Source organism: Moschus berezovskii, chromosome 2 (genome assembly GCF_049115385.1).
Source record: "Moschus berezovskii isolate FMDL1 chromosome 2, NW_MosBer_1.0, whole genome shotgun sequence".
NCBI classification, from domain to species: Eukaryota; Metazoa; Chordata; class Mammalia; order Artiodactyla; family Moschidae; genus Moschus; species Moschus berezovskii.
Window position 1 is genome coordinate 112,924,624 of NC_142461.1, and position 26,669 is coordinate 112,951,292.

General features: G+C 39.8%; 1 long non-coding RNA gene across 1 annotated transcript in view; it reads left to right on the forward strand.

The window, feature by feature from the left end:
• The window catches only part of LOC148778587 (uncharacterized), a 134,086-nt gene extending 107,672 nt beyond the window's left edge, over nucleotides 1–26,414 (forward strand). Inside the window, exon 3 of the long non-coding RNA XR_016038841.1 lies at nucleotides 26,353–26,414. This is a non-coding gene — a long non-coding RNA (uncharacterized LOC148778587). The remainder of the gene's footprint in view (nucleotides 1–26,352) is intronic.
• Nucleotides 26,415–26,669: the final 255 nt, after the last annotated feature.

The window sequence follows — 26,669 nt, forward strand, 5'->3', positions numbered from 1 at the left end:
TGGTCCCTGTCTCCTGTACAATGTCACGAACCTCCATCCAGAGTTCATCAGGCACTCTATCTATCAGATCTAGTCCCTTAAATCTATTTCTCACTTCCACTGTATAATCATAAGGGATTTGATTTAGGTCATATCTGAATGGTCTAGTGGTTTTCCCTACTTTCTTCAATTTAAGTCTGAATTTGGCAATAGTGAGTTCATGATCTGAGCCACAGTCAGCTCCTGGTCTTGTTTTTGCTGACTGTAAACAGCTTCTCCATCTTTGGCAGAAAAGAATATAATCAGTCAGATTTCGGTGTTGACCATCTGGTGATGTCCATGTGTAGAGTCTTCTCTTATGTTATTGGAAGAGGGTGTTTGCTATGACCAGTGCATTCTCTTGACAAAACTCTATTAGCCTTTGCCCTGCTTCATTCCGTGCTCCAAGGCCAAATTTGCCTGTTACTCCAGGTGTTTCTTGACTTCCTACTTTTGCATTCCAGTCCCCTATAATGAAAAGGATATCTTTTTTGGGTGTTAGTTCTAAAAGGTCTTGTAGGTCTTCATAGAACCATTCAACTTCGGCTTCTTCAGCATTACAGGTTGGGGCATAGGCTTGGATTACTGTAATATTGAATGGTTTCCCTTGGAAACAAACATAAATCATTCTGTTGTTTTTAAGATTGCATCCAAGTACTCCATTTCGGACTCTTTTGTTGACCATGATGGCTAGCTACTCCATTTCTTCTAAGGTATTCCTGCCCACAGTAATAGATATAATGGTCATCTGAGTTAAATTCACCTATTCCAGTCCATTTTAATTCACTGATTCCTAGAATGTCTGCCTTCACTCTTGCCATCTCCTGCTTGACCACTTCCAATTTACTCTGATTCATGGACTAACATTCCAGGTTCCTATGCAATATTGCTCTTTACAGCATCGGATCTTGCTTCTATCACCAGTCACATCCACAACTGGGTATTGATTTTGCTTTGGCTCCATCCCTTCATTCCTTCTAGAGTTATTTCTCCACTGATCTCCAGTAGCATACTGGGCACCTACCGACCTGGGGAATTCCTCATTCAGTATCCTATCATTTTGTCTTTTGATACTGTTCATGGGGTTCTCAAGGCAAGAATACTGAAGTGGCTTGCCATTCCCTTCTCCAGTGGACCACATTCTGTCAGACCTCTCCACCATGACACACCTGTCTTGGGTGGCCCCACACAGCATGGCTTAGTTTCATTGAGTTATACAGGGCTGTGGTCCATGTGATCAGATCGACTAGTTTTCTGTGATTATGTTTCAGTGTGTCTGCCCTCTGATGCCCCCTCGCAATACCTACCGTCTTATTTGGATTTCTCTTACCTTGGTCGTGGGATATCTCTTCACAGCTGCTCCGACGCGAGACGCTGGCTCCGGCGGCGGCGCAGACGCTAGACGCCGCAACTGACCATGTGCAGAAGCGTGGCAGAGAAAAGAATAAATTTGGAATTGTGTGTGTGAGAAGTACAGATATTAATCATAAGGAATTATTTAAAGCTTGTCATGTGTCACAGTGAAATGGATTTTACATGCGTTGTTTCCTGCTGCCATATGAGGCAGGTTACTACTCAGATCCAGAACTGAGCGCCTTAGGAATTAAGCGGCCAGCCTGTGCTCTCACAGCTGGACCTACTAGAAACCGGCAGAACTAAAATTCAAACCCAGGTTTGCATCATAGTACAATATCTGTTCTGAGTCTCATGATGCTGCTGTTTGTGAGTTTAATTGATGTGAAATTCACATAACATAATATTAACCACTTTAAAGTGAATAATTCAGTGGCATTTGGTACATACACAATGTTGTGCAACCACCACTTACACCTAGTTCCAAAACATTTTAATTATTACAAAGGAATCCCTATACCTACTAAGAAGTTACTCTGTATTTCCTCCTCCCCTCTAGCCCCTGGCTGATACTAATCTACTTTCTGCCTCTGCTTTCTTGATGAATTTACCTAGTCTGGATATTTCATATAAATGGAATCATACTATAGGTGACCTTTTGTGTGTTTTTGAGATTCATTCATGTTGTAGCATGTATCAGTATTTCATTACATTTTTATGGCTGAATGATACTGTATGTATGTTTTTGAGACAGATGTCAACAGCCAACCCCCAACACACACCGTTTTCCATGTGGAGATATGAAGAGGACCCATGTCTGGCTGCTCAGATTCCTCTTGTACTTTCCCTTGTCAGTCCATACGTGGTGCCAGTGGTGACCAGACTGTTGAAATACCTGTCAAAATCACTCTTCTTCTTCCCCTGTACCCATATAAGTTAGGAGTGTTCAGACATGGTCTTCGTTCCACCTTCATGTCCAGGGCCAAAGCACCCAGAGCCTCTAGAGGTGGGAGTACGAACTATAGTAGAGGATATGTGGTTTCCCCTATCTCCTCCCAACTTAGGCTGGTAGTTTTGCTATCTGGCTTCTTTGGGGTGCCCAGAATATTCCATCATACAGGTCTCTGGTGTTCCTAGGTGATGAATCAGCTTTGTGCTATAATAGGGCAAGAGCTTCCATGTCACTCTCCTTGGTTCTACAACTGCAGTCATTGCAAACCATCCCTCATACGTCAGCATGATCTTTCTGAAACCCCAGACTGCTCAAGTCATGTCCTCCTCACAATCATACTGTGGCTTTGCATTACTGAAAGAATACACGAAGGCTCTTCAGTACACTAAGCCATTCAGGATAGACTCTGTCTATGCAACAGCATTTTCTCTTCCATACTCTTTGAATTTTCTAGCAAAGTTGAATAAGTGGGGCATCCCCTGCCTCCTTAACTTGAATTAGGCCCCCTTTCCCTCGTGCTTTCGCGTCAGCATGGTATTTTGACAGACCTTCATAATAAGGAAGGGAGAGCAGCAGGTCAAGCCATTCTGGAATTATTGGTTTGTGTGTCTATCTCCCCACTCACATTCTGAGGACCTTGGGAGCAGAGAATGTCTTTCTGTTTTGTATCCTCAATATCTGGCTCAGTTTCTAGCACATGGCAGGAATTCATAAACATTGGTTCCTTCTGAAGAAACAAGAACCCTAGGGAGGACGTGCTATCTTCAAAATTATGCACAGCATATGATGGACCTGGTTAGAAGTTGGATGTTATGACTCATAATCTTATAACAGTCTCTTCTAGCCAAAAATATAACATTAGGAAGATTATGAGAGGTGTAAAATGTAGTCAGATTCACTCTCCTAACACACATATGGGCTTCCCTGGTGGCTCGGTGGTAAAGAATCTACCTGCAACGCAGGAAACATGGTTTGGATCCCTGAGTCAGAAAGATTCCCTGAAGAAGGAAATGACAACCCACTTTGGTATTCTCCCTGGAAAATCCCATGGACAGAGGAGCCTGGTGGGCTATAGTCCATGGGGTCGCAAAGAGTTGGGCACGACTGAATGACTAAATAGCAACAAATAACATACATTTACTTTCCCAAAGCAAAATAAAATTGCAACAGTCAAATACATTATAAGATTGGTAAAAGTGAATGATGACAACTACATAGTTGCCTGTGGATTATTTTTTGTTTGTTTTGGTTGCTTTGACTATATGGCAATAACATCAAAACAAATCCTTTCCCCAGCGCTCTTAGTGGTTACTACCCTCCAACAACTTCTGCCTGTTTCTCTCCATTTCCCCTATTCTCTTTCCCCTGACCCAAATCCACTGCTGCTATTCCCACCATCATCCTTCATCACTTGGTTCAAAAGTCCAGGAAAGGTTGAAGAGGAGCCATTTCTGAACCCAAGATTAAGAGAAAAAGCTATGTTCTCATAGCACATGATGTTTTAGGACCACGGTCAGTGACATGACATTCTACAGAGCTGGCAATTTCCTTTCTTTTTTTGTTGTTTTAAATTGATGTATGGGCTTCCTAGGTGGTACAGTGGTAAAGAATCTGCCTGCTAGTGTTGGAGATGTAAGACACTCGGGTTCAATTCCTGGTTTGGGAGGATCCCCTGAAGTAGGAAATGGCACCTCTCTCAGTATTGCCTGGAAAATACCATGGACAGAGGTGCCTGGCAGGCTACAGTCCACAGGGTCGCAAAGAGTCGGACATGACAGAGTACCACCACCACCTTATAGTTGATTTACAGTATTATATTGGTTTCAGGTATACAACCTAGTGATTCAGTTTTTTATAGACTGTCCTTCATTTAAAGTTATTACAAAATAATGGCTATATTTCCCTATGCCATACAATATGTCTTTCTTGGTTATTTATTTTACATGAGAGTTTGTATTTCTTAAGTCCACACTCCTATCTTGCCACCTTCCCCCTTTCCTCTTCCCACTGGTAACCTCTACTTTGTTCTCTGTATCTGTGAGTCTGTTTCTTTTTAATATACAAACATTTGTTTTTTTAATTAGATTCCACATGTAAATGATAACATAGAGTATTTGTCTTTCCCAGTCTGACTTATTTCACTAAGCATAATACCCCCTAGATCCATCCACATTGTTGCGAAAGGCAGAATTTCATTATTTTTTATGGCTTAGTAATATTTCATTGTATATCTATATATACCACATCTTCTTTATCCACACATCAGTTGATGGACATGTAGGTTGCTTTCTTATATTAGCTATTGTAAATTATACTGCTCTGAACTTTGGAATGCGTGTACCTTTTTGAATTAATGTTTTTATTTTCTTCAGCTGTATATCCAGGAGTGGAATTGCTGGATCATATCAAATGGTAGTTCTATTTTCATGTTTTTGAAGAACCACCATATTGTTTTCCATGGTGGCTGCACCAACTTCCTTTCCCATCAGTAGTATACTGGAGTTCATTTCCATCTTCACCATTTGTTGTTTGTAGACTTTTTGATGATAGGCATTTTGACATTTGACAGGTGATAGACATTTTGAATTGATATCTCATTGTATTGATTTGCATTTCTCTGATGATTGGCAATGTGGAACATCATTTTCTGTGCCTATTGGCCATCTGTATATTTTCTTTGGCCAAATATCTATTCAAATATTCTGCCCATTTTTTAATTGAGGCCTTTTTAAAAAACTAAGTTGTATGAACTATTTATATGTTTCAAAATTAACCCCTTATTGGTCATATCATTTGCAAACACTTTCTACCATTCCATAGATTGTCCTTTCATTTTGTTGAGTATTTCTTTTGCTGTGCAAAATGTTTTATGTTTAATTAGGTCTCTTTTCTTTATTTTTGCCTTAAGATACAGATCCAAAAAAATATTGCTACAATTTACATCAAAGAGTGTTCTGCCTATATTCTCTTCTAGGAGTCTTATGATTTCTGGTCTTACATTTAGCTCTTTAGTTTTATTTTAGTTTATTTTTATATATGGTATGAGAAAATGTTCTAATATCTTTTTCTTCACTTTTAACTGGCCAGTTTTCCCAGCACCACTAATTGAAAAGACTGTCTCCACCATTGTATATTCTTTGTCTCAGATTAGTTGACTATATAGGCATAAGTTTATTTTTGGCCTCTCTATTTTACTCTATTGATCTGTGTGTCTGTTTTTGTGCCAGTACCATGCTGTTTTGATTACCATAGCTTTTCTGATGTCAGGGAATCTGATGGCTTCAGCTTTGTCCTTTTTTTCTCAAGATTGCTTTCTCAATACAGGGTCTTTGGGTATTCTGTATTAATTTTAGGATTATTTGTTCTAGTTCTAGTGAAAAATGCCTTGGATATTTTGATAGGGATTGCATTAAATCTGTAGATTTCTTTGGTTAGTATGGATATTTTAACAATATTCTTCCAGCCCAAGAACATGGGATATCTTTGTGTCACCTTCAGTTTACCTTATCACTGTTTTATAGTTTTCAGAGTACAGGTCTTTCACCTCCTTGATTAATTTTATTCCAGGGTATTTTATTCTCTTTGATGTGATTTTTAAATCTGTTTCCTTGCTTTCTCTTTCTGGTAGTTTATTATTTGTGTGGTGGTGGTTTAGTTGCTAAGTCAGATCCAACTCTCATGACCCCATGAACTGTAGCCTGCCAGGCCCCTCTGTCCATGGGATTCTCCAAGCAAGAATATTGGATTGGGTTGCCATTTCCTTCTCCAGGGAATCTTCCTGACCCAGGAAGATTTGATAAACCCAGGTTTCCTGCATTGCAGCAGATTCTTTACCAACTGAGCTACAAGAGAACTAATTTTATTTTGGGAATTTTCTGTATATAATATCATGTCTCCTTGCAGTCCAAGGAACTCTCAAGAGTCTTCTCCATCACCACAGTTCAAAAGCATCAATTCTTCGGTGATCAGCTTTCTTCACAGTCCAACTCTCACATCCATACATGACCTAGATCAATCCTGGGTGTTCATTGGAAGGACTGATGATAAAGCTAAAACTCCAATACTTTGGCCACTTCATGCGACGAGTTGACTCACTGGAAAAGATGCTGGGAAGGATTGGGGGTGGGAGGAGAAGGGGACGACAGAGAATGAGATGGCTGGATGGCATCACCGACTCGATGGACATGAGTTTGAGTGAACTCCGGGAGTTGGTGATGGACAGGGAGGCCTGGAGTGCTGTGATTCATGGGGTCGCAAAGAGTCGGACACGACTGAGCGACTGAATTGAACTGAACTGAACTGAACTGAATATCGTGTCATCTGCAAATAGTGACATTTCTACTTTTTCCCTTCCAGTTTGGATGTCTTTTATTTATTTATTTATTTTTGTCTGATTGTTGTGACTAGGACTTCCAGTACTGTGTCAAATAGTGGTGGTGAGAACAGGTATCCTTGTCTTGTTCCTGAAAGGAATCGCTTTCAGCTTTTCACCATTAAGTATGATGTTACCTGTGGGTTTGTTTTAAATGACCTTTCTTGTGTTGACATATGTTTCCTACTATTCCAGCTTTGCTGAGGGCTTTTTGGTTTTTTTTATCATGAATGAATGTTGGGTTTTGTCAAATGCTTTTTCTGTGTCTGTTGAGATAACCATGTGATTTTTATCCTTTCTTTTGTTAATATGGTGTATCACATTAATTTGTGAGTACTGAATCCCTGTAATAAATCACGTAATCATGATGCAGGGTTCTTTTTATATATTGTTGAATTTGATTTGTAAGATTTTGTTGAAGATTTCTAATTAGAGATATTGAACTGTAATTTTCTCTTTTTGTAGTATCTTTGTCTGGTTTCGGTGGTAATGGTGGCCTCATAGAATAAATTCGGAGGTGTTCCATCTTCTTCAGTTTTCTGGAATTGTTTGAGAATATAGAAAAAATATATCTTTTTTTGTGGTAGAATTCTGCTTTAAAACTGTTATTTCCTTTCTGATCTTTATTATTCTTTCCTTCTGCTGACTTTGGTCTTTGCTTGTTCTTTTCCTAATTCCATTAGATGGTAGGTTTGGTTTTTTATTCAAGATTTTTCTTGTTTATTGAAATAGTCCTGTCTTGCTATAAACTTCCTTCTTCCCACTAGAATAGCTTTCACTGTGTCCCACAGATTCTAGAAATTTCTTTTTAATATAAACATTGCCTCACCAAGGCTGCTTAGGGGAATACAAAGGTGTGATGGATGAAAATGGAAGTGGGGGAGTTTGTGAACTATGACCTAAACTTTGCTTCCTCCATATAAAATAAAATTAGGGGCACATCTCACAGATAGATGTTAATCTTGGCCACATATGTTAATAGCTTAGTACATTCTTCTCATCTATAGGTGTAACTAAAAAGATAATTTAGGATAGTGTTAAGAAATTATTCAATAATTTTGATATTTAAGGATTTTTTGCCTTAAGATGAAAGAGATTTTCTGTCAAGAGGGCTTATCAAGTTTTTACTTTTCCAAACAGATAACAATGACAGGCCACATGTAAAAAGAAAAGGCCAAAAATATACTGCTAGGGAGGGAAGAGGGGAATCTAAATATTGTGACAGATTGGAATGGATAAAACCAAAAAGTGCTCTGCTGGGCTGAAGTCACAGTCTCCTAGGATCAAAGGCAAGTAGTGGTGTCAGGGAGTTTGGTTCCTATGAATAAAAGGACTAAGAGGGCTTCAAGCAATTCATTTGGACTTCTGCTTGACGCAGTGTTTGGGGTGGTTCTCCAGGACTGATAAAAAGAGGCTGGGAAAAGAATGGGGCAGGGGAGGGGTCATATGATTCTGTATTTTGTAGCAGTTTTTTCCATGTTGTTCTCCATCAGCTGAGGTGGTGCTGACTGTTCCCTGGGATGATGGCTTTTAGCCAGCTTCTGACTCAAGGTGGTAGAAGGATATGTAAGCAGCTAGATATATATCTTCTGCTGCCACAGGGATGGGCTCTTCTGTATACCTAATACAATCATGGAACAGGAGCATAAAATGCCATTCTGCAATGTAGACTGGGGCTAGAAACCCAGAAAAGACACAGCTCTACAGTTAGTTATTAGCCTATGGGGTGGACACGGAGGAAGTGAGAGGGAAAACAAAACCCTTCTCCTCCTCAAAGTGAGCCTGCCAACTGATATTTCAAAACATGTAAAGAAACCTAAGGCTAAGAAGACAACCCAACAAAACAACAAATGAAACAAATTCAGTTGAAATGAAATTGATTTCATGGAACAATCTGAAGGAGTGATATAAGTAACTATTAACTATAAGAAGGAGAACTATTTGGGATAAAACATGTAAAAACTAAACAGTCATAAAAATGGCAGGCAGTGTTTAATGCATGGACTCACTGGAAAAGACTCTGATGCTGGGAAGGATTGGGGGCGGGAGGAGAAGGGGATGACAGAGAATGAGATGGCTGGATGGCATCACTGACTCGATAGACATGAATTTGAGTGAACTCTGGGAGTTGGTGATGGACAGGGAGGCCTGGCGTGCTGTGATTCATGGGGTCGCAAAGAGTTGGACACGACTGAGCGACTGAACTGAACTGAACTGATAGCATGCATAGGTTTCTGTGCTCAAAGTGAGGATAAAACTACTGGAAAATTTATAGTTAAGCAAATATGTTAAACATCAGGATAATATTAATAAAGTATAGAAAAATAATGTCTAGTTTCTAAATCAACAAGGAAAAAAGAGGTTTATATAAAAATTTTATTAATCCAGCAGGACAGGAAATGAGAAAAAAAGAATTAGAGGGAAAAGGTGCTAAAAAGAGATTTCTACCCATGCAAATTATTGAATTGTGCTTTTGAATTATCAGACAGATTTCCCCAGGATCTCTAGTCCACAAGCAGTGGTACTTAACAACTGAGTGAGTGGGGATAGGGGGTTGATTTGTATTGTTCATTGATTTTACTGATTTCCATGGTATAAGTACTCCTACCATGACCAATTTCAAGATACCAATGTAACATTAGTCAGTTCACAAAATCCTTGAAAATGTAACAGTAATACATAGGGAGCTTGCGCTTGCCTACTTTAGCATACTGCTGTTTGTTTGGGAAAGACAGGCTTTTCTCCATGGTCTTCATACTATATATAATTTTGACAACAGAATAAAGATTTAGAAAACCCAGATTCTCTGCATTACTTCTCTAACTGAAAGCATGTAGAAATTTATTGGGAAACCAGGAGTTGGCGGCATTCTGTTATTAGAGTATTTATCATATGGAAGGCTAGTAATTTATGATCCTTGCTAGAAAAGCCAGATCGATTCAGAGATAAATGTCCTCAGCACAATAGAATTTATATCATCCACATGATAATTGACCACTGTGTCATACATTCAATCATTCATCTCATTATCTGATAAAATGAGCCGGAAGTCTAATATGTATGTGATTTATTAATGCACACTGGTGTGAAACCCATGACCCATCTAACCTGTTACCTGTCCTTGGCAACATAGTATACAGTTGTCTATGTCCAGTAATAGGATTCCACAAGGAGGATCAACAGCGTTTTAAATCTAGACATCTTCTGTTGAATTAGAACACATCAGAGAAATACTAGAGCTGTTACTCTCTTGCTTCTCTCTTCCCCTCAGGCATATGTTCCTACTCTTTTTACTTTTTTGAGCACAAGTAATTAGTCCTAGAGCAGGGTGGGTGGGTAAATGGCCTGAAATAGCCTATCATGTCACTGATTTGCTGCTATGAGTATATTTAGCGACATAGTCATTCTGCATCACCTGTCTATGCCTGTCACTGAGTTAGAGTGGCCTGAAGCTCAGGACACACCAGTACAGAGCAGGCAAGTGACACATCCCCTGTAGAGAGAATAAGGAAAATTAAAAAGGAAAACAGAAAGCTAACCATTTAGAAACTTATGCATGGAGTTAGATCACTAACAGTGGGAGTAGAAGCTATCCACGCTATCCACCCCCACTTTTTTATCAACCCCGAAGAACATTTGTTCCCTGCAGTGTCTATGTGTCTATGCTTTGCTTTGCAAGGGTTAATTAGAGGGCCCATTATGCATCAAATTAAAGGCTTGGCTGCCTGAGAGTTCCTTTCAGAAAGGATTAGGGTCTCTGATGAGGCTTTGATGTAATGAATGGAGCTGTTCTGCTCCTTCATGTTAATGCAGGGGCCTTAAGGACTCCTCAGGCTCTCTTTGCCAGTTGATTTCCCGCGCCTAAAAGAGAAAAATATTTTATCATACAAAAATTTAGTGCTTGAACAAGACTCTGTATTGGCCTCCCTGGTGTTCATTTTTTGGTCTAAACGCAGAGGCACAGCACTAACTGGCTTCCTTGGGTGATCTTCCTCTCCCAAGAGCAAAAGAAGCAATCTCTTTCGCTTTGTAGTTCATCACCTTGGAAGGTTCTTTTTTGTCAGAAGCTGGGCAGAGGGATGGCAGGTGACAGGGTTGGTAGTGGTTGGTATCATCACAAACATGAACCAAGGCACCAATAGCTGTGCAAAATCTTCATTTGCATGACATTTACAACTATTTTGTTTTGGCCTTGCTGCAAGGCATGCAGGATGGTAGTTTCCCAGCCAGGGATCAGCCCTGCCCCCTGCAGTGCAAGCACAGGGGTCTTAAAAGTATACAACTACTTTTTATCTGACAGTATTTTCTCCAGATTTTTCAGTAGTAATTAGGTTGGGCTTCCCTTGTGGCCTAGCTGGTAAAGAATCCTCCTGCAATAGGGAGACCTGGGTTCAATCCCTGGGTTGGGAAGATCCTCTGGAGAAGTGAAAGGCTACCCACTCCAGTATTCTGGCCTGGAGAATTCCATGGACTGTATTTTCCATGGGGTCACAAAAAGTTGGACGGGACTGAGCAACTTTCACTTTCACTTTAGGTTGTTAATGAAAACCTGATTTAGCTTATTTTCCCCAAATTGACTGAATATCATCAATAATATTCATACAATTGGCAATCAACCAGAGAAGTATTTAGTCAATTTAAATATTTACCAAAAGAACCAAATTACCATAATTTTACCATGTAAAAGAAAGGGGACTAAATATGGGTAGACAGAATGCCAGCGGGAGGACTGAACTAGGCCATTATCTTTCTTCTTAATCTAATCCTCCTCCCACTTCCACTATATACTATGGCCTGAAATTTTAGTTGGAATCAATATTGCCATCATTTAAGAGGCAAATGTGACTCTCCTATTGTTTTCATGTCACTTATGAAATAAAGCCTTTGACTGTGTGGATCACAACAAACTGTGGAAAATTCTTAAAGAGATGGGTATACCAGACCACCTTACCTGCCTCCTGAGAAATCTGTATGCAGGTAAAGAAGCAACAGTTAGAACAGGACATGGAACAACAAACTGGCTCCAAATTGGGAAAGGAGTATGTTAAGGCTGTATGCCACCCTGCTGATTTAACTTATGCAGAGTACATCATGTGAAATGTCAGCCTGGATGAAGCACAAGCTGGAATCAAGATTGCCAGGAGAAATATCAAAACCTCACATATGCAGATGACACCACCTTTATGGCAGAAAGCAAAGAGGAATGAAAGAGCCTCTTGATTAAAGTGAAAGAGGAGACTGAAAAAGCTGGCTTAAAGCTCAACATTCAGAAAACTAAGATCATGGCATCTGGTCCCATCACTTCATGGCAAATAGATGGGGAAACAATGGAAACAGTGAGAGACTTTATTTTCTTGGGCTTCAAAATCACTGCAGATGGTGACTGCAACCATGAAATTAAAAGATGCCTGTTCCTTGGAAGAAAAGCTATGACCAACCTAAACAGCATACTAAAAAGCAGAGACATTACTTTACCAACAAAGGTCCATCTAGTCAAAGCTATGGTTTTCCAGTAGTCCTGTATGGATATGAGAGTTGGACTATAAAGAAAGCTGAGTGCCAAAGAATTGATGCTTTTGAACTGTGGTGTTCAAAAAGACTCTTGAGAGTCTCTTGGACTGCAAGGAGATCCAACCAGTCAATACTAAAGGAAATCAGTCCTGAATATTCTTTGGAAGGACTGATGCTGAAGCTGAAACTCCAATACTTTGGCCACCTGATGCGAAGAACTGATTCATTGGAAAAGACCCTGATGCTGCCAGAGATTGAAGGCAGGAGGAGAAGGTAATGACAGAGGATGAGATGGTTGGATGGCATCACCGACTCAATGGACGTGAGTTTGAGCAAGCTCTGGGAGTTGGTGATGGACAGGGAAGCCTGGTGTGCTGCAGTTCATGGGCTGGCAAAGAGTCAAACACGACTGAGCGATTGAACTGAACTGATGTGATGTTCCAGTCCTTTTCCCACCTCTCCCAATCTCCCCTTCTGACTTTCGAGTTGCTTTTGATTCATAGGCTTAACTTTTTTAGCCATCTTCTGTCCATTCTTTGCAATGAACAGCACATGGTAGCTTGGCACCTTGCCTTTCTTTTCCTTGATGGATGTCAGCATCTGGATGCTGCATTCAGCATGTGCTGAATCAAGGGACTTAACTGTACAAAAATTCACCTAGCTGCTAGTAGATACAAAGCCTAGATTAAGATCAGAGAACTCTGTGTTTCCTTGACCACCCACGGAGAATGTTTTTACTTGATGGTTCTTTGATACAAGATATCAGCTGGGATTAAAGCATGTTATTAATATAAGAAACAGCCCTATGAAACCCATGGCCATGTTTACTAAGGGGAAATAATATTCATTACATTATATGAAGTCATTTCTGTGAAAACCCAAGAAAGTTGTAAATCTCTAGTCTCCTTCCCAGTCAACAACATCATCATCATCCTTCTTCAAACAGCTGGTCTGTTTTTATATAACGGACTTTAAGAATAGAGAACAGACTGCATTCTCCCTTTCACGTTGGCTGCTTGAGAGCCTGGAAGCAAATCTGTGGCCACCTGTAACAAAGTAGTTTATTTGGTATTCTAATTCCTATTTTCATTCCCTAATTTCCCCTTTGTTTTGTTTTTCTCTTCTGCTTTTAATTATTTTTATCTTGCCTTACTGCAAGTACCTTTATTTATTTAAACACATGTTGTCGTGTGATGTCTTAAATTATTTCTAGAGCAAGATGAAACATTCAAAATAGATTGTATCTATTGTGGGAATTTTAAATGATGCAGTCACTTTGGAAAATAGTCTTGTGTTCCTCAGAAGCTTAAACATAAAGTTAGCATATGATCCAGCAATTCCACTCCTAGGTATATACAACTAGGAGGAATGAAAACATATGTCCACATATAAACTTGTACACAAATGTTCATAGAAGCATTACTCATAGTAGTCAAAAAGTAGAAGCAACCCAAATGACCCTCAGATGATGACTGGATAGACAAGGTATGATACAGCCTTATAATGGAGCATTATTTAGCAATAAAAAGGAATGTTGTGTCAATACATGCTACAACATGGATGAACTTTGAAAATATTTTGCTAAATGCATGGAGCCAGTTACGAAAGACCACACATATTATATGAAATGTCCAGACTAGGCAATCCATATAAACAGGAAGTAGGTTGGTAGTCACCTGGGACTAAGGATGTTGAAGGGAAATTGGGAGTGACTGCTAAAGGATATAGACCTTCTTTTGGGGACAATGGAAATGTTCTAAAAATTGATTATTAGTGGTTACAAAACTGTGAATATGCTAAAACTATTTGAATTGTATACTTTAAATGAGTGAACTCTATGGTATATGAATTATGTCTCATTATGGCTATTATAAAAGTCATTTGCAGCAATCAACTGTAAATTTTATGGAGTAGTTTTTGCTGCTTTTCTTACACTTTTAATTTTCACTTGTGCCAGACATGTACATTGTAGTTAAATTCACTTATTTGCAGTGGAATCTGTAGACTTGTTTGGAATTGTGAGAGTAGAGATAGACTTCTTCATAGGATGCAAATAAATACTCTCTTTATTTGGGTCATTTGATCCACCAGGTAAAGCCTGAGTTTGTTCAGCAGCAAGTTCCAAGCCTGTGGGCATAAAGGCTGATATTCTACTTCTATTCTTCCTTGTTTTGGGCTTGTCTTTGTGGGCCCTCTCTCCTCTACCTTGTCACCTTATTCCACCTGGTAGTGAAAATAAATGAGCAAAAGTGGTCAGGGAGAAGTAAGAGAATAACTAAAAGATGTGGCATCATTGCAGGCAAGGAAGGAAAATATTTCAAGAAGGAAGAGCAAGTCAGTTGTGGTTCTCAGTGAACAGAGAATAGAATGGGGAGAGACCATTGAATTGGTAACTTAAAGATCTTTGGTTTTCATCAAGAGAGATTGTAATTGGATGGTTAAGGTAAAAAGTAGATTGTTATGTTCACAAAGATTTAGCTACAGGTCTGTCCTTAGATTTAACTTGGTCTCAGTTCAGTTCAGTTCAGTTCAGTCGCTCAGTCGTGTCTGACTCTCCGCGACCCCATGAATCACAGCACGCCAGTCCTCCCTGTCCATCACCAACTCCCGGAGTACACTCAAAGTCATGTCCACAGAGTCGGTGATGCCATCCAGCCATCTCATTCTCCATCGTCCCCTTCTCCTCCTGCCCCCAACCTTTCCCAGCATCAGAGTCTTTTCCAGTGAGTCAACTCGTCGCATGAGGTGGCCAAAGTATTGCAGTTTCTAAGAGTCCATTATTCCTAAGTAGGAAGTCAAGAAACACCTGGAGTAACAGGCAAATTTGGCCTTGGAGCACGGAATGAAGCAGGGCAAAGGCTAATAGAGTTTTGTCAAGAGAATACACTGGTCATAGCAAACACCCTCTTCCAACAACACAAGAGAAGACTCTACACATGGACATCACCAGACGGTCAACACCAAAATCAGATTGATTATATTCTTTGTAGCCAAAGATGGAAAAGCTCTATACAGTTAGCAAAAACAAGACCAGGAGCTGACTGTGGCTCAGATCATGAACTCTTTATTGCCAAATTCAGACTTAAATTGAAGAAAGTAGGGCAAACCACTAGACCATTCAGATATGACCTAAATCAAATCCCTTACGATTATACAGTGGAAGTGAGAAATAGATTTAAGGGACTAGATCTGATAGATAGAGTGCCTGATGAACTCTGGATGGAGGTTCGTGACATTGTACAGGAGACAGGGACCAAGACCATCCCCATGGAAAAGAAATGCAAAAAGCAAAATGGCTGTCTGAGGAGACCTTACAAATAGCTGTGAAAAGAAGAAAAGCAAAAAGCAAAGGAGAAAAGGAAAGATATAAGCATCTGAATACAGAGTTCCAAAGAATAGCAAGGAGAGATAAGAAAGCCTTCCTCAGTGATCAATGCAAAGAAATAGAGGAAAACAACAGAATAGGAAAAACAAGAGATCTTTTCAAGAAAATGAGAGATTCCAAGGGAACATTTCATGCAAAGATGGGCTCAATAAAGGACAGAAATGGTATGGACCTAACAGAAGCAGAAGATATTAAGAAGAGGTGGCAAGAATACACAGAAGAACTGTACAAAATAGATCTTCACGGAGAAGATCATCACGATGGCGTGATCACTCACCTGGAGCCAGACATCTTGGAATGTGAAGTCAAGTGGGCCTTAGAGAGCATCACTACGAACAAAGCTAGTGGAGGTGATGGAATTCCAGTTGAGCTATTTCAAATCCTGAAAGATGATGCTGTGAAAGTGCGGCACTCAATATGCCAGCAAATTTGGAAAACTCAGCAGTGGCCACAGGACTGGAAAAGGTCAGTCTTCATTCCAATCCCAAAGAAAGGCAATGCCAAAGAATGCTCAAACTACCACACAATTGCACTCATCTCACACGCTAGTAAAATCATGCTCAAAATTCTCCAAGCCAGGCTTCAGCAATATGTGAACCATGAACTTCCAGATGTTCAAGCAGGTTTTAGAAAAGGCAGAGGAACCAGAGATCAAATTGTCAACATCCACTGGATCATGAGAAAGAAAGAGAGTTCCAGAAAAACATCTATTTCTGCTTCATTGACTATGCCAAAGCCTTTGACTGTGTGGATCACAATAGACTGTGGAACATTTTGAAAGAGATGGGAATACCAGACCACCTGACCTGCCTCTTGAGAAACCTGTATGCAACTCAGGAAGCAACAGTTAGAACTGGTCATGGAACAACAGACTGGTTCCAAATAGGAAAAGGAGTACGTCAAGGCTGTATATTGTCACCCTGCTTATTTAACTTATATGCAGAGTACATCATGAGGAATGCTGGGCTGGAAGAAACACAAGCTGGAATCAAGATTGCCGGGAGAAATATCAATAACCTCAGATATGCAGATGACACCACCCTTATGGCAGAAAGTGAAGAGGAACTAAAAAGCCTCTTGATGAAAGTGAAAGAGGAGAGTGAAAAGGTTGGCTTGAAGCTCAGCATTCAGAAGATCATGGCATCTTTTCCCATCACTTCATGGGAAATAGATGGGGAAACAGTGGAAACAGTGTCAGACTTTATTTTTTTGGGCTCCAAAATCACTGCAGATGCTGATTGCAGCCATGAAATTAAAAGATGCTTTCTCCTTGGAAGGAAAGTTATGACCAGCGTAGACAGTATATTAAAAAGCAGAGACATTTCTTTGCCAACCAAGGTCCGTCTAGTCAAGGCTATGGTTTTTCCTGTGGTCATGTATGGATGTGAGAGTTGGACCATAAGGAAAGCTGATCGCTGAAGAATTGATGCTTTTGAGCTGTGGTGCTGGAGAAGACTCTTGAGAGACCCTTGGACTGCAAGGAGATCCAACCAGTCCATTCTAAAGGAGATCAATCCTGGGTGTTCATTGGAAGGACTGATGCTAAAGCTGAAACTGCAATGCTTTGGCCACCTCATGCGACGAGTTGACTCACTAGAAAAGAGTCTGATGCTAGGAGGGATTGGGGGTGGGAGGAGACGGGGACGGCAGAGAATGAGATGGCTGGATGTTATCACCGATTCGATGGACATGAGTTTGAGTGAATTCCGGGAGTTGGTGATGGACTGGGAGACCTGGTGTGCTGTGATTCATGGGGTGGCAAAGAGTCAGACATGACTGAGCGACTGAACTGAACTGAACTGAAGAGTCCATTTATGGTTCTTTCTTTTTTCTTTCCATACTCTTGACTTGCCTTCAAGTTCCACAGCTACAACCATCATTTTCCCCCTCTTATTTCTTTAATTCAGACTGTATGTTTCCTAAATGGATCCCTTCCCTGCCTACTTCCCTCCCTCTAATTTACTTTCTAGTATAGTTCCAGTTTGTTTTTTAAAGTAATTGTGTTATCTTGCTGTTCAAAAAAGTCACTTCAATGTGACTAAGAAAGAAAACTCTAACTCAGTGGTATGATCTTCTAGATTCCGCAAAAGATGTTCCTGGTCTCACCCCATCTACGTAACAATTGTATTGTCCTATTCTACTCTGTTCCTCATGTGAGCAGATGGGCTCCCATTCCTGCTGTGTTCTGCACTAGAATGCTCCTCTCTTGCATTTCTGGTCAATATTGCTTTCCTAATTTAAGACCTAAATATCACCTCTCCAGTGAAACACTGTTCACCTAACTAGGAGTGTTTACTTCATCTGAACCACTCTAGTGGTTACACTTTTTAGCCTTGAATTCTTGTTATTGATGTCTGTATCCTATTGCTTGTTTTTAAGTTCCATAAAAGTTGACATCTCACTCCAGGCATCTTTTCTTCGAAATACTTGGTGCAGTACCATTCACAGTAAATACCTAGTAAGAGTTTGAAAGAATGAATGAATTTAATCCCACTTGGATCTCTTAATGTTTCATATGTGTAAGTTTGGCATTATCCCAGAAGATAAATTTTGAGGGGGAGGCATATATCTTCTATTTATTTTGCACTCTCCTAGCTGCCCCACTCCAGTCCTGGAGTAGTCCTACCTGTAATGGTCATGCATTATGAAACTGGTTGTTCTTTTCTCATAGGGAATGGCTGGGTACTGTTCATTGCCTCCCCTTCCTGGGAAAAAATGCATACAGTAATAATTATGGATTTAATTCCAGTCAACATGGCAAGTAGGATCAAGGGAAAGATTAGAATTCATATATTCCCTGGCACTTAAATCTGGACTAAGATGCAGACCATAACATTTTTCCAAATGGAAATTGATTTTTGAATCAAAGAAATTAGCCAGACATTCAAAAACAGGAGTGCCCAAAGGCTTGAACTTGAAAATGCCAAAGTTCTTTGCTTTTGCTGAATTTTCAGGGCCTAAAATTCTTTGTTCCTCCAGAACTTTGAAAGTTCTGATCAGGACATCTATCAAATAGTAATTTTATCCTGAGTGGTGGGAATCACATTGAGAAAAAGTAGGTGCAGTGTTATTCAAATCTGACTCAAGGAGCCATTGCACTTCAACCTTTCTTTTTTATAACACTCATCCTACTTGGAATTGGATATGCCATTTTATCCATGCATATGCCATGCTATCTTCCTCCAATGAACCGACTGACTGTATCCCCACCACCTGGTGCAGTGGCTGGCCCACAAAGCTGGCATTTATTGAGTGCTTACTATGTACTAGGCACTGAACATTGATCATCTCATTTACTCCCTACAGTGACTTTATTACAGTTTTACAGATGAAGAAACCGTGGCCCAGGGAATTACCTTGTGTATCATCATGTACTTATACGAAGTAGTTAGGTTTGATCCTAACCTCTGACTTTTAACCTTTATATATTAGTGCTCCAATGATTGGCACCCCAGTTTTTTTAAATGAGTGAGTACATGTGTCATGCTTGAGAGAATAATAATGATTAAGTATACTGTCATTTAAATACATCAACAGACTATTTTAAATATTTTAAGATTAATGATAGTTTGGATGTAATCATGTATGTGTTATATGAATCTGGTTATATTAACAATTAATGTAAAGATTAATATCTTTTTAAAATGAACTTTTTGCTCTGACTCACCCACATTTACATAACCACACTTCCTTCTGGCTCAACTATCACTTCCCTCTTTGTTCCTCATCTTCCTGACCTGCTTTAAGCAAGTATTACCTTAATTTCCACCTGAAGCAAAGACTTGTAACAGAAGCCAAGGCCCACATCTGGTTTCCTGGCTGAGTCTAGGGCTGACCTGTGGCCAACTTCAGTCCCTCACAGAGGTCCCAAAGGCAGTGGCTTGGCTGCTGCAGGGGAAGTTCAGCAGCACTTGCAGCAACAGCCAACTCCCAGGTCTTTGGGAAGCCACAGCCTGAGAGATGGAGCCATCAGAGAACTCCCATCTCCAGGGACTACACCTTCCCCAACTCTTTGAACCAGATGATGGGATCTGAATATGGATTAATTGTCCAATAAACTTGCTGGAGCTGTGCGATGAAGTAATGGTTCATTTTTTTCCAGCACCCTAACTGAACCACATGGCCAGAGTTACCTGGAGAAATAGTTGTTTAATTGCAAAGTATTGATACTTTTCCCAATCAAGGAAGAAAGAAGGAAAGGAAAAGAGGAGTGAGAAGGTGGTGACTTGGGCCGTCTGGTTTCAGTACTTAAGACAGCCTTAGTCCTAAGACACGGACATGGGGATCTTCTTTGGAGACAGCATGTGCAGTAGAGGGTGTGCTCATGCCCAGTCTTTGCAATGTGGAAAGCACAACTCAAACAGAAGACAGAAGTGGCGATAACAACGGTAATAAGACTGCACCTCTGCCACCACCCTCTCCTTTGGCTTCTCCTCAGCATCAGGGTCCCCTGAGCCCCATCTTGTCTTGTTCCTCAGTTCCGGCCTGGTTCCTTCTGATTCTTCTCCTCACTTTGCCTCTTGAATTTTTGCTCATTCTTTTGTGGTGTAGTAAACTCTCCTTCCCTCAGTCCTTCCTGGCTGTGGCCCTCAACTTGTCTGCCAGACAAGCTGTGCTTGAGCATCTAGAATTTCTGTTACCAAGCACCTTCCCTAAGAATACAATGAGTCAGTCTGGACTTTTCTAACTAATTATTATTGATTATGGGATCAGAGACATAGAGGTAACATGAAGAGGTAGTTGTGTTCACAGGTGTCACGCAGGCCACAATCCTGGGTCATTCCAGGGTACACATGGTGGCTCTCTGCCCTAGGGCCACCTTCCCATCCTGGACCCTCCTTTTGCTTTAGCTGCCATGATGCACAGGCCATGTTCTTCCATTTCTCTTTCCTTCCCGTGTTCCCTTGAACTCACTCTGGACCTTTGATGCTGATGACTTTGTCTAAAGGTGGCACAGACTTACTCATCTTTCTAACTCTGTTCCTGCCTTCTCACCCTAGTGACCTCAGGCAAGATGCCAGCTGCCCTGTGGTCCTGCCACTCTGCAACTTCTCTCCTACTTTGCCACATAGGATCTGCTTCCATTACCCATCTCATAATAAGGACTGAGTTTCCTGTTTTAAAATCCTCCATCCTAACTTCTGAGGGCTTTTTTTTTTTGCAAATATTGTTTGTCTCTCATTGATAACCCTAGATCTGCCTCAATGAGAAACAGACTTCTGGTCCTCTCTTCTCTGTTTCAGGTTAGGACCCTACTTCCCTACCCTACGTGTAAATTTAGTGTATGGTTTCAGTTCACCACCATGTGCAATGTTTGCAGACTGAACGTGAAAACTGAAATGGAGCTAAGTCTTCCACCAAATGAGATTTGATTTTGCTACATATGCAACGTCAAGTTTCTCAGCCTGCCTTCTTTTGAGGCATTAGTCATATTGGGAAAATGCCTGTGATTGTCACAGTCTTGTCTTCCAAAGTGGAAATTTCCTTCCAGGACAGAACCATGGGCTCTGATATTTAACCTATAATTAGTATACCCTCTGGAGGATTTCTTCTTTTCATGCAGAGGCCTCTTTTCCACTCAGGCTTCTGTCTGCAGATGATACAAACTGCAGATGCAGTGCATCACGGGGCAGGGAAGTGCTTGCTCAGATCAAGAACGTTCAGCTAGTCGGTAACAACAGAAACACTTAACAACCTAAGTAGCAAACCCACAAGAAAAGAGCAGAAAGTATAAAAGACAGCATATTAAAAAAGAAATGAGAAGAGACATAAATCTCAAGTTTTCATCTAGTTTTGTCCCAATGTGTAGAATACAATTGCTCCCTCTCCTGCTTTTCTCTCCAAGTTCACCAGTATTTTTAGTTTTTGACTTTTCAGCTGCTTTTATCAAGTATAGTTTAGTCATCAGTAAACATCCATTCGTGACTCTTAGTAAATAGCTCCCCCTTGAAGGCATCTGATTCTTTGGTTATGAAATGTCAGTTTACAGCGACCAGGAACACAGGCACTGCCAGCTCCAGAGCCCAACATAGAAGTCTGACCTTGTTTCTTGTTAAGAAATGGCTCTCTATTTTCCCCCTGATTCTGGCAGAAGCCAGGCTGGGAGATTGCAGCAAATGGCTGCAACAACCTGTGTTTAATGTGGTGACACTAATGAATTCTGAGAATTAATCTTCAGCCAAGAATGCATGATGGAAGGTACTAGAATTTCAAATTAGGTAATGGATTAATTTCTTTCAGGGCTGAAGTTTGCTTCCTTTTTCTTCTGGTGGACTTTCCTATTATATTCAAAACCACCTTCCATGGCCTTGTAAATCCAAGTAATACATCTCGTGGTAGTTTTAATTTTTTATTCCTTTGTTTTATATCTTGGCACAGAGATAACCACACATAAATCCAGATTTTTAAAAAAGAGTTTTAAAACGTCTGAAACTGAAAGAAAAAATTCCTTATGATTTTTGGGGAAAAAAGCAGTATTTCCTTGTTCAATTTCTTTTTTCCAGAGTCAAAGATTCTGGGCAGAAGTTATCTTGGAGAATGTATTTTCCCAGTTTGAGACCCTGTCTTCTGCAGAAATGCAGCCTACAGGTATCTCAAACATGCTGGTGAAAATTAGGAGCTCTGAGTGTCTCCCCTCAATCAGCTGAAATGAAGAATCAGCTGTTATTTGCAAAAGTCTGGTACTGATTTCTCACAACAGAGCTTCCAAGGATGTCATTTGCAGGGCCCTGGTTCCATTGATACAAAAAAGGATCTGTGGCCGAGTAAGTTTGGAAACATGGACTTAAACAAAATTGATTTTTTTTTACCTCCATACTTCTAAGAACATTTAATATGCTCATATGCACTATGAAACTCCAGATTTACTTGATTTAGGGAATCACCAGTGTTTCCCAACCTTTTGACCAGAAGACTAGTTTCCGTTTTCAGTGGAATGTCTCATGAGTCTAGTGTTTGACCCAACTTACCTCACATTGGCCAGTCCCTGTATTCCCACACAGAGGTCAATGTTTTATGCATGTTCTTATAAAAACTGTTGAATCCCAGGCTGGGAGAAGATATTCTGCATTTGGAATTTGCAATTCCTGATTTAATAAGAAACCCTGAAATGAATAAGCATATTATAACTTCCTTAGTTTTCCATGTTTGTTCTCCACATCGTTAGAGGATTTAATCATGCTGTAAAAAAGGACATGGAAGCTGTCAGGTGTTCTTATGGGTCTTGACTGTCAACTCTATATTAATCCACTAAATCCCTGCCTGAAAGGAGAATAAGACAGAATGACAAGCTGACAAGCATAGTGTTATGGGTCTGGGGCACAAAATTGCAACATCTTAAACAATAAAGAATATTCCCAAGTTAAAGTTGGAAAAAAGTACTAAAGCAAAGAATTGTTCTTAGACATTCAAAGAAGGCAGCTTAGGAGGTGAATGTCAACGTTCTGGTGGCCTCCTGAGTTCCCAGCTACACAGCTTGCCTAATCTGGCTTCTTGCATTGCTGATCCAGTTTCTGGAAATGTCTTCTTTATTTTCTCCCTTAATTGAGTTCAGTTTAGTTCCAAAACTTCTCCCCAGATTTAGCTCAATTCTCATTCTCTCCACTAGGCTTACCTGATTGCTCCCCCGACCTGCCATAACTTAGTATTGTTCTGCACATTGTGCCTATGCCATTTTAACAACACACTGCAAAGTTGGAGGGGTTCTCTTGTGGGAGCCAGGGAATTGGTCTCATCACTATCAGGACTTGATCTCAACTTCCTTACCTTGTAAAAGAGGGGTTAGAATAGAAAATCTTGGTCCTTTAGCTCCAAAACCCTATGCTTTTTTGTGACCTTTTTATTCTAAATAATCAAACACTGGTTTCTGCTGTTTTCTATGTTCCTCTTGTCCTTCCATCTTTAAAATCACATTGTAGGTCTTTGAGAAAAAGGGTCATAATTTTTTATGAATTAATCTATTTTGACTAATTCTGGCTGTATAATAAATGTTTGCTGAGCGAATGAAATTATATGATTTCAATGACCTGGTATCTAGTAATGCTTGACTTCCAGTCATATCTGTTCCTAAGACAGAACTTTCTTTTATTTATCAGTAAAATAATAAGTCCATTTCATCCTGGCTATTTGCTCCCCATGAGAAAAAAGTATGCAAGAGTGTTTTAGAATAAGGCTCTACCCTCAAGGTCTTCCTGTCCTTCACCTAACAATCCTCCAGTGCAGCTGGATATGTCACACCTCTGCTTAGCATTCTTCCCATATACACTGAGTTTCAGTTTTGCTGATCCAGTGGTATGACATTCAGCCCGCTTGGGCCTTCCTGAGATAACTAACAAATAAATCCTCTTGGTCCTTCCTTCAAAGAGTAGAATGCCTACCATCTTTATTATTTTTGAATCTCCCAAGAGACCACAGATCCACTTGCTAATTTCTCCCTTATCTGATTATCTCACTAAATTATTTATCCTCATTCCTCTTACTCCCCCTGTGATCTAGAGAGAAATCCTCTCCAAAATGCCAAAGGATCTTGTAACCTTGTTTGCAACCTTGCTCTTCCAGTGGATGCTAAAATTATGAAAGATATTATAGCACCTTTAATTGCATCTCCAGAATCCAGCAGATACCTATTTTCATAAAGGTGGAGTATGGATTTCCTGGTCTGTCTCAAGCCCTGTCCAAGGAGTTTTGAGTACCTAGAACACTGTTCCAAGGCACCTATCCTGAAGGAGAAGGCAGAAGCAGCTCCTGCTCATTTTTCCATTCACCTGCTGTAAATTTTCTATTAATTGTATGCCTCTCACTTTTTGCCTACTTGAGTTTTCTATTTAAATGTTGGCTAGTCAACAAGCAGTTGAGAGTTGCTCAGAAAGCAAAAGGAATTAATATGGTGGGAAAATCTATTAAGGAATTGCATTCCCCATGTTTGGGCATATACTTGGGTACAGGAGGTATGGCTGTTTGGTGATGGGAGACAGATGTAATGCACCCTCACAATATCCTTGAGCGGGCTTAGCTAGGGGTCCCAGCAGTGTCTGGTTTCCCATCCAGGTTGGGTAGGAGTGGTGGTGTGAAACCACCATGTCCATCTTCAGTTGGAACTCTCAGAGAACACAGACTGTTTTTATTTTGGAAGTTTTCATACACCATCCCTCAAGCCAAGATGATGAAGCCATACACCTATATTACTGACCATATAAATTATCCAGAAATTCCTTTTTCCCAGGTGCTTAGGGAATTATTAGCATTTATTTCCCTTTGGTAGTCACATAATTATACATAGATGAATATACATGGAATCCCACGAAGACTGCTGATTTAAAAATATGAACAGAGTATTTTTCAGGCTTGGGCATTGAGTTTTTATTTTATAAGAGAAATAATAGATACAAAAGGTTCCTGGACCTATAAAAGTCAAATGATTGATTTCTTCCCATAGCAAGACAGAGGTGGTATTTATAGTTGTGCAGGCAGCAGAATGGAGATAGTCTGGGTTCTTTTGGCTTTTCTAGTTGAAAGCTCCAGTTCCAATAGATAGGGAATCCCCTGAATCAATTCTAAAACCAAATAACTGGAAAATTTACCAAGTATCTTTCAGGACTAGAAGTCAAGGGATACAAAAGTGGTTTGAAGTGCAAAGATTAAGGCCTTTTAATAAAACCAACAGTTGAGGATTGTGTCTTCTTAAATGTTTGAAAATATGCTCAAGGTGAGGGTGAACATTTTACTATTTGTCAGCGCATTTCATTATTTTAAGTATATTGTGTTTCACAACATACTTTGCTAGCTATGCCACTCTTGGGGGAACTGAAAACGTTTATTTTTGGAGTGGACAGAAAGGCATCTACTATTTACCCTAAGCCTCCAGTGTGAGCTAAGGACTGATAACTAAAATGTGGATGTTGAAATTTCTTTCTCCTGTCAAGGGCAGCTACTCAGAATGGAAATGCAATGGTAATTGGAGGGGTATTCATCAGATTCAATTTCACTAGAAATTTCCTGTGTCAAAATCATCTTTAATAACATACAGCACAAAGCAAAATGTACTGAATCATTGTTTTCTTTGAAAAGGGCATTGAATCTGAAGCAGAAAGTGGTTACAACCGTGCAGTTTTAACCAATTAACCGCAGAGGAGTTTAAATGCAACCCAGTTTTTACCATTTTGAATGGACGTTTTGTTCCCTGTTTGAATAATTCCATTCCAGTTCATCTGAATTATATTGTAGTCACTTCCTGTTCTGAGGTTTTTCTGCTTCTTCAGAAGGTATTAGAAATCAAGGGGTTGAATCTTCTCTGTGACGGTTTCTTTATGATTCATTTCTGTCCTTGCAAACTCTGAAATGCATTTCCCCCACCACCAAATACTGGACATTTCATATACTAGGATTTCATTTAAATGATAATATATAATTTTATATGCTTCTAAAATAAAGTATATAGACTAATCAACTTGACTCCATTGTAAACATTTTTTGTAATGAAAATGTAGTTTGACCAGTCTATCTTTTCAGTGTTTTGAATACTTCAAATTAAATTGATTGTGTTTTCAATACATATTTAAAGCATACTGAAATATATTTCTGATATTTTGATTAATTTGACTAGTAGAGAATGTTTTTTTCTATGTTCTGCTACCTGGGAATAAACAGCTATGTAAGATTAGTGATCAGGTTTTATAAATGAGCTTTTTCTCCTCTCTCCCGTATTTACAGAGAAGCCAGGTGTCTAAGATAATACTTGGACTGTTTGTTGACTTTTGTGAACAGGTGTCTCATTAAGGATTTTGAAAAGCGACCTTCGGTCACACATCTCCTCGACCACCCATTTATTAAAGGAGTCCACGGGAAGCTTTTGTTTCTGCAGAAGCAGCTGGCCAAGGTCCTCCAAGACCAGAAGCATCTAAATCCTGTTGTTAAAACCAGGTATGGTCCTCAGCATTTTTCTGCTTCCTCTCTCTGGTTATTTATAAAAAATGGCATGTCATGTGTTTTGATTTACCCAGCATTATTACTGGTAATTATCACATCCCTGCATTTCTGAGTTTCATTTACATGATATTAAGTATTCTATGCTCAGTTGATGA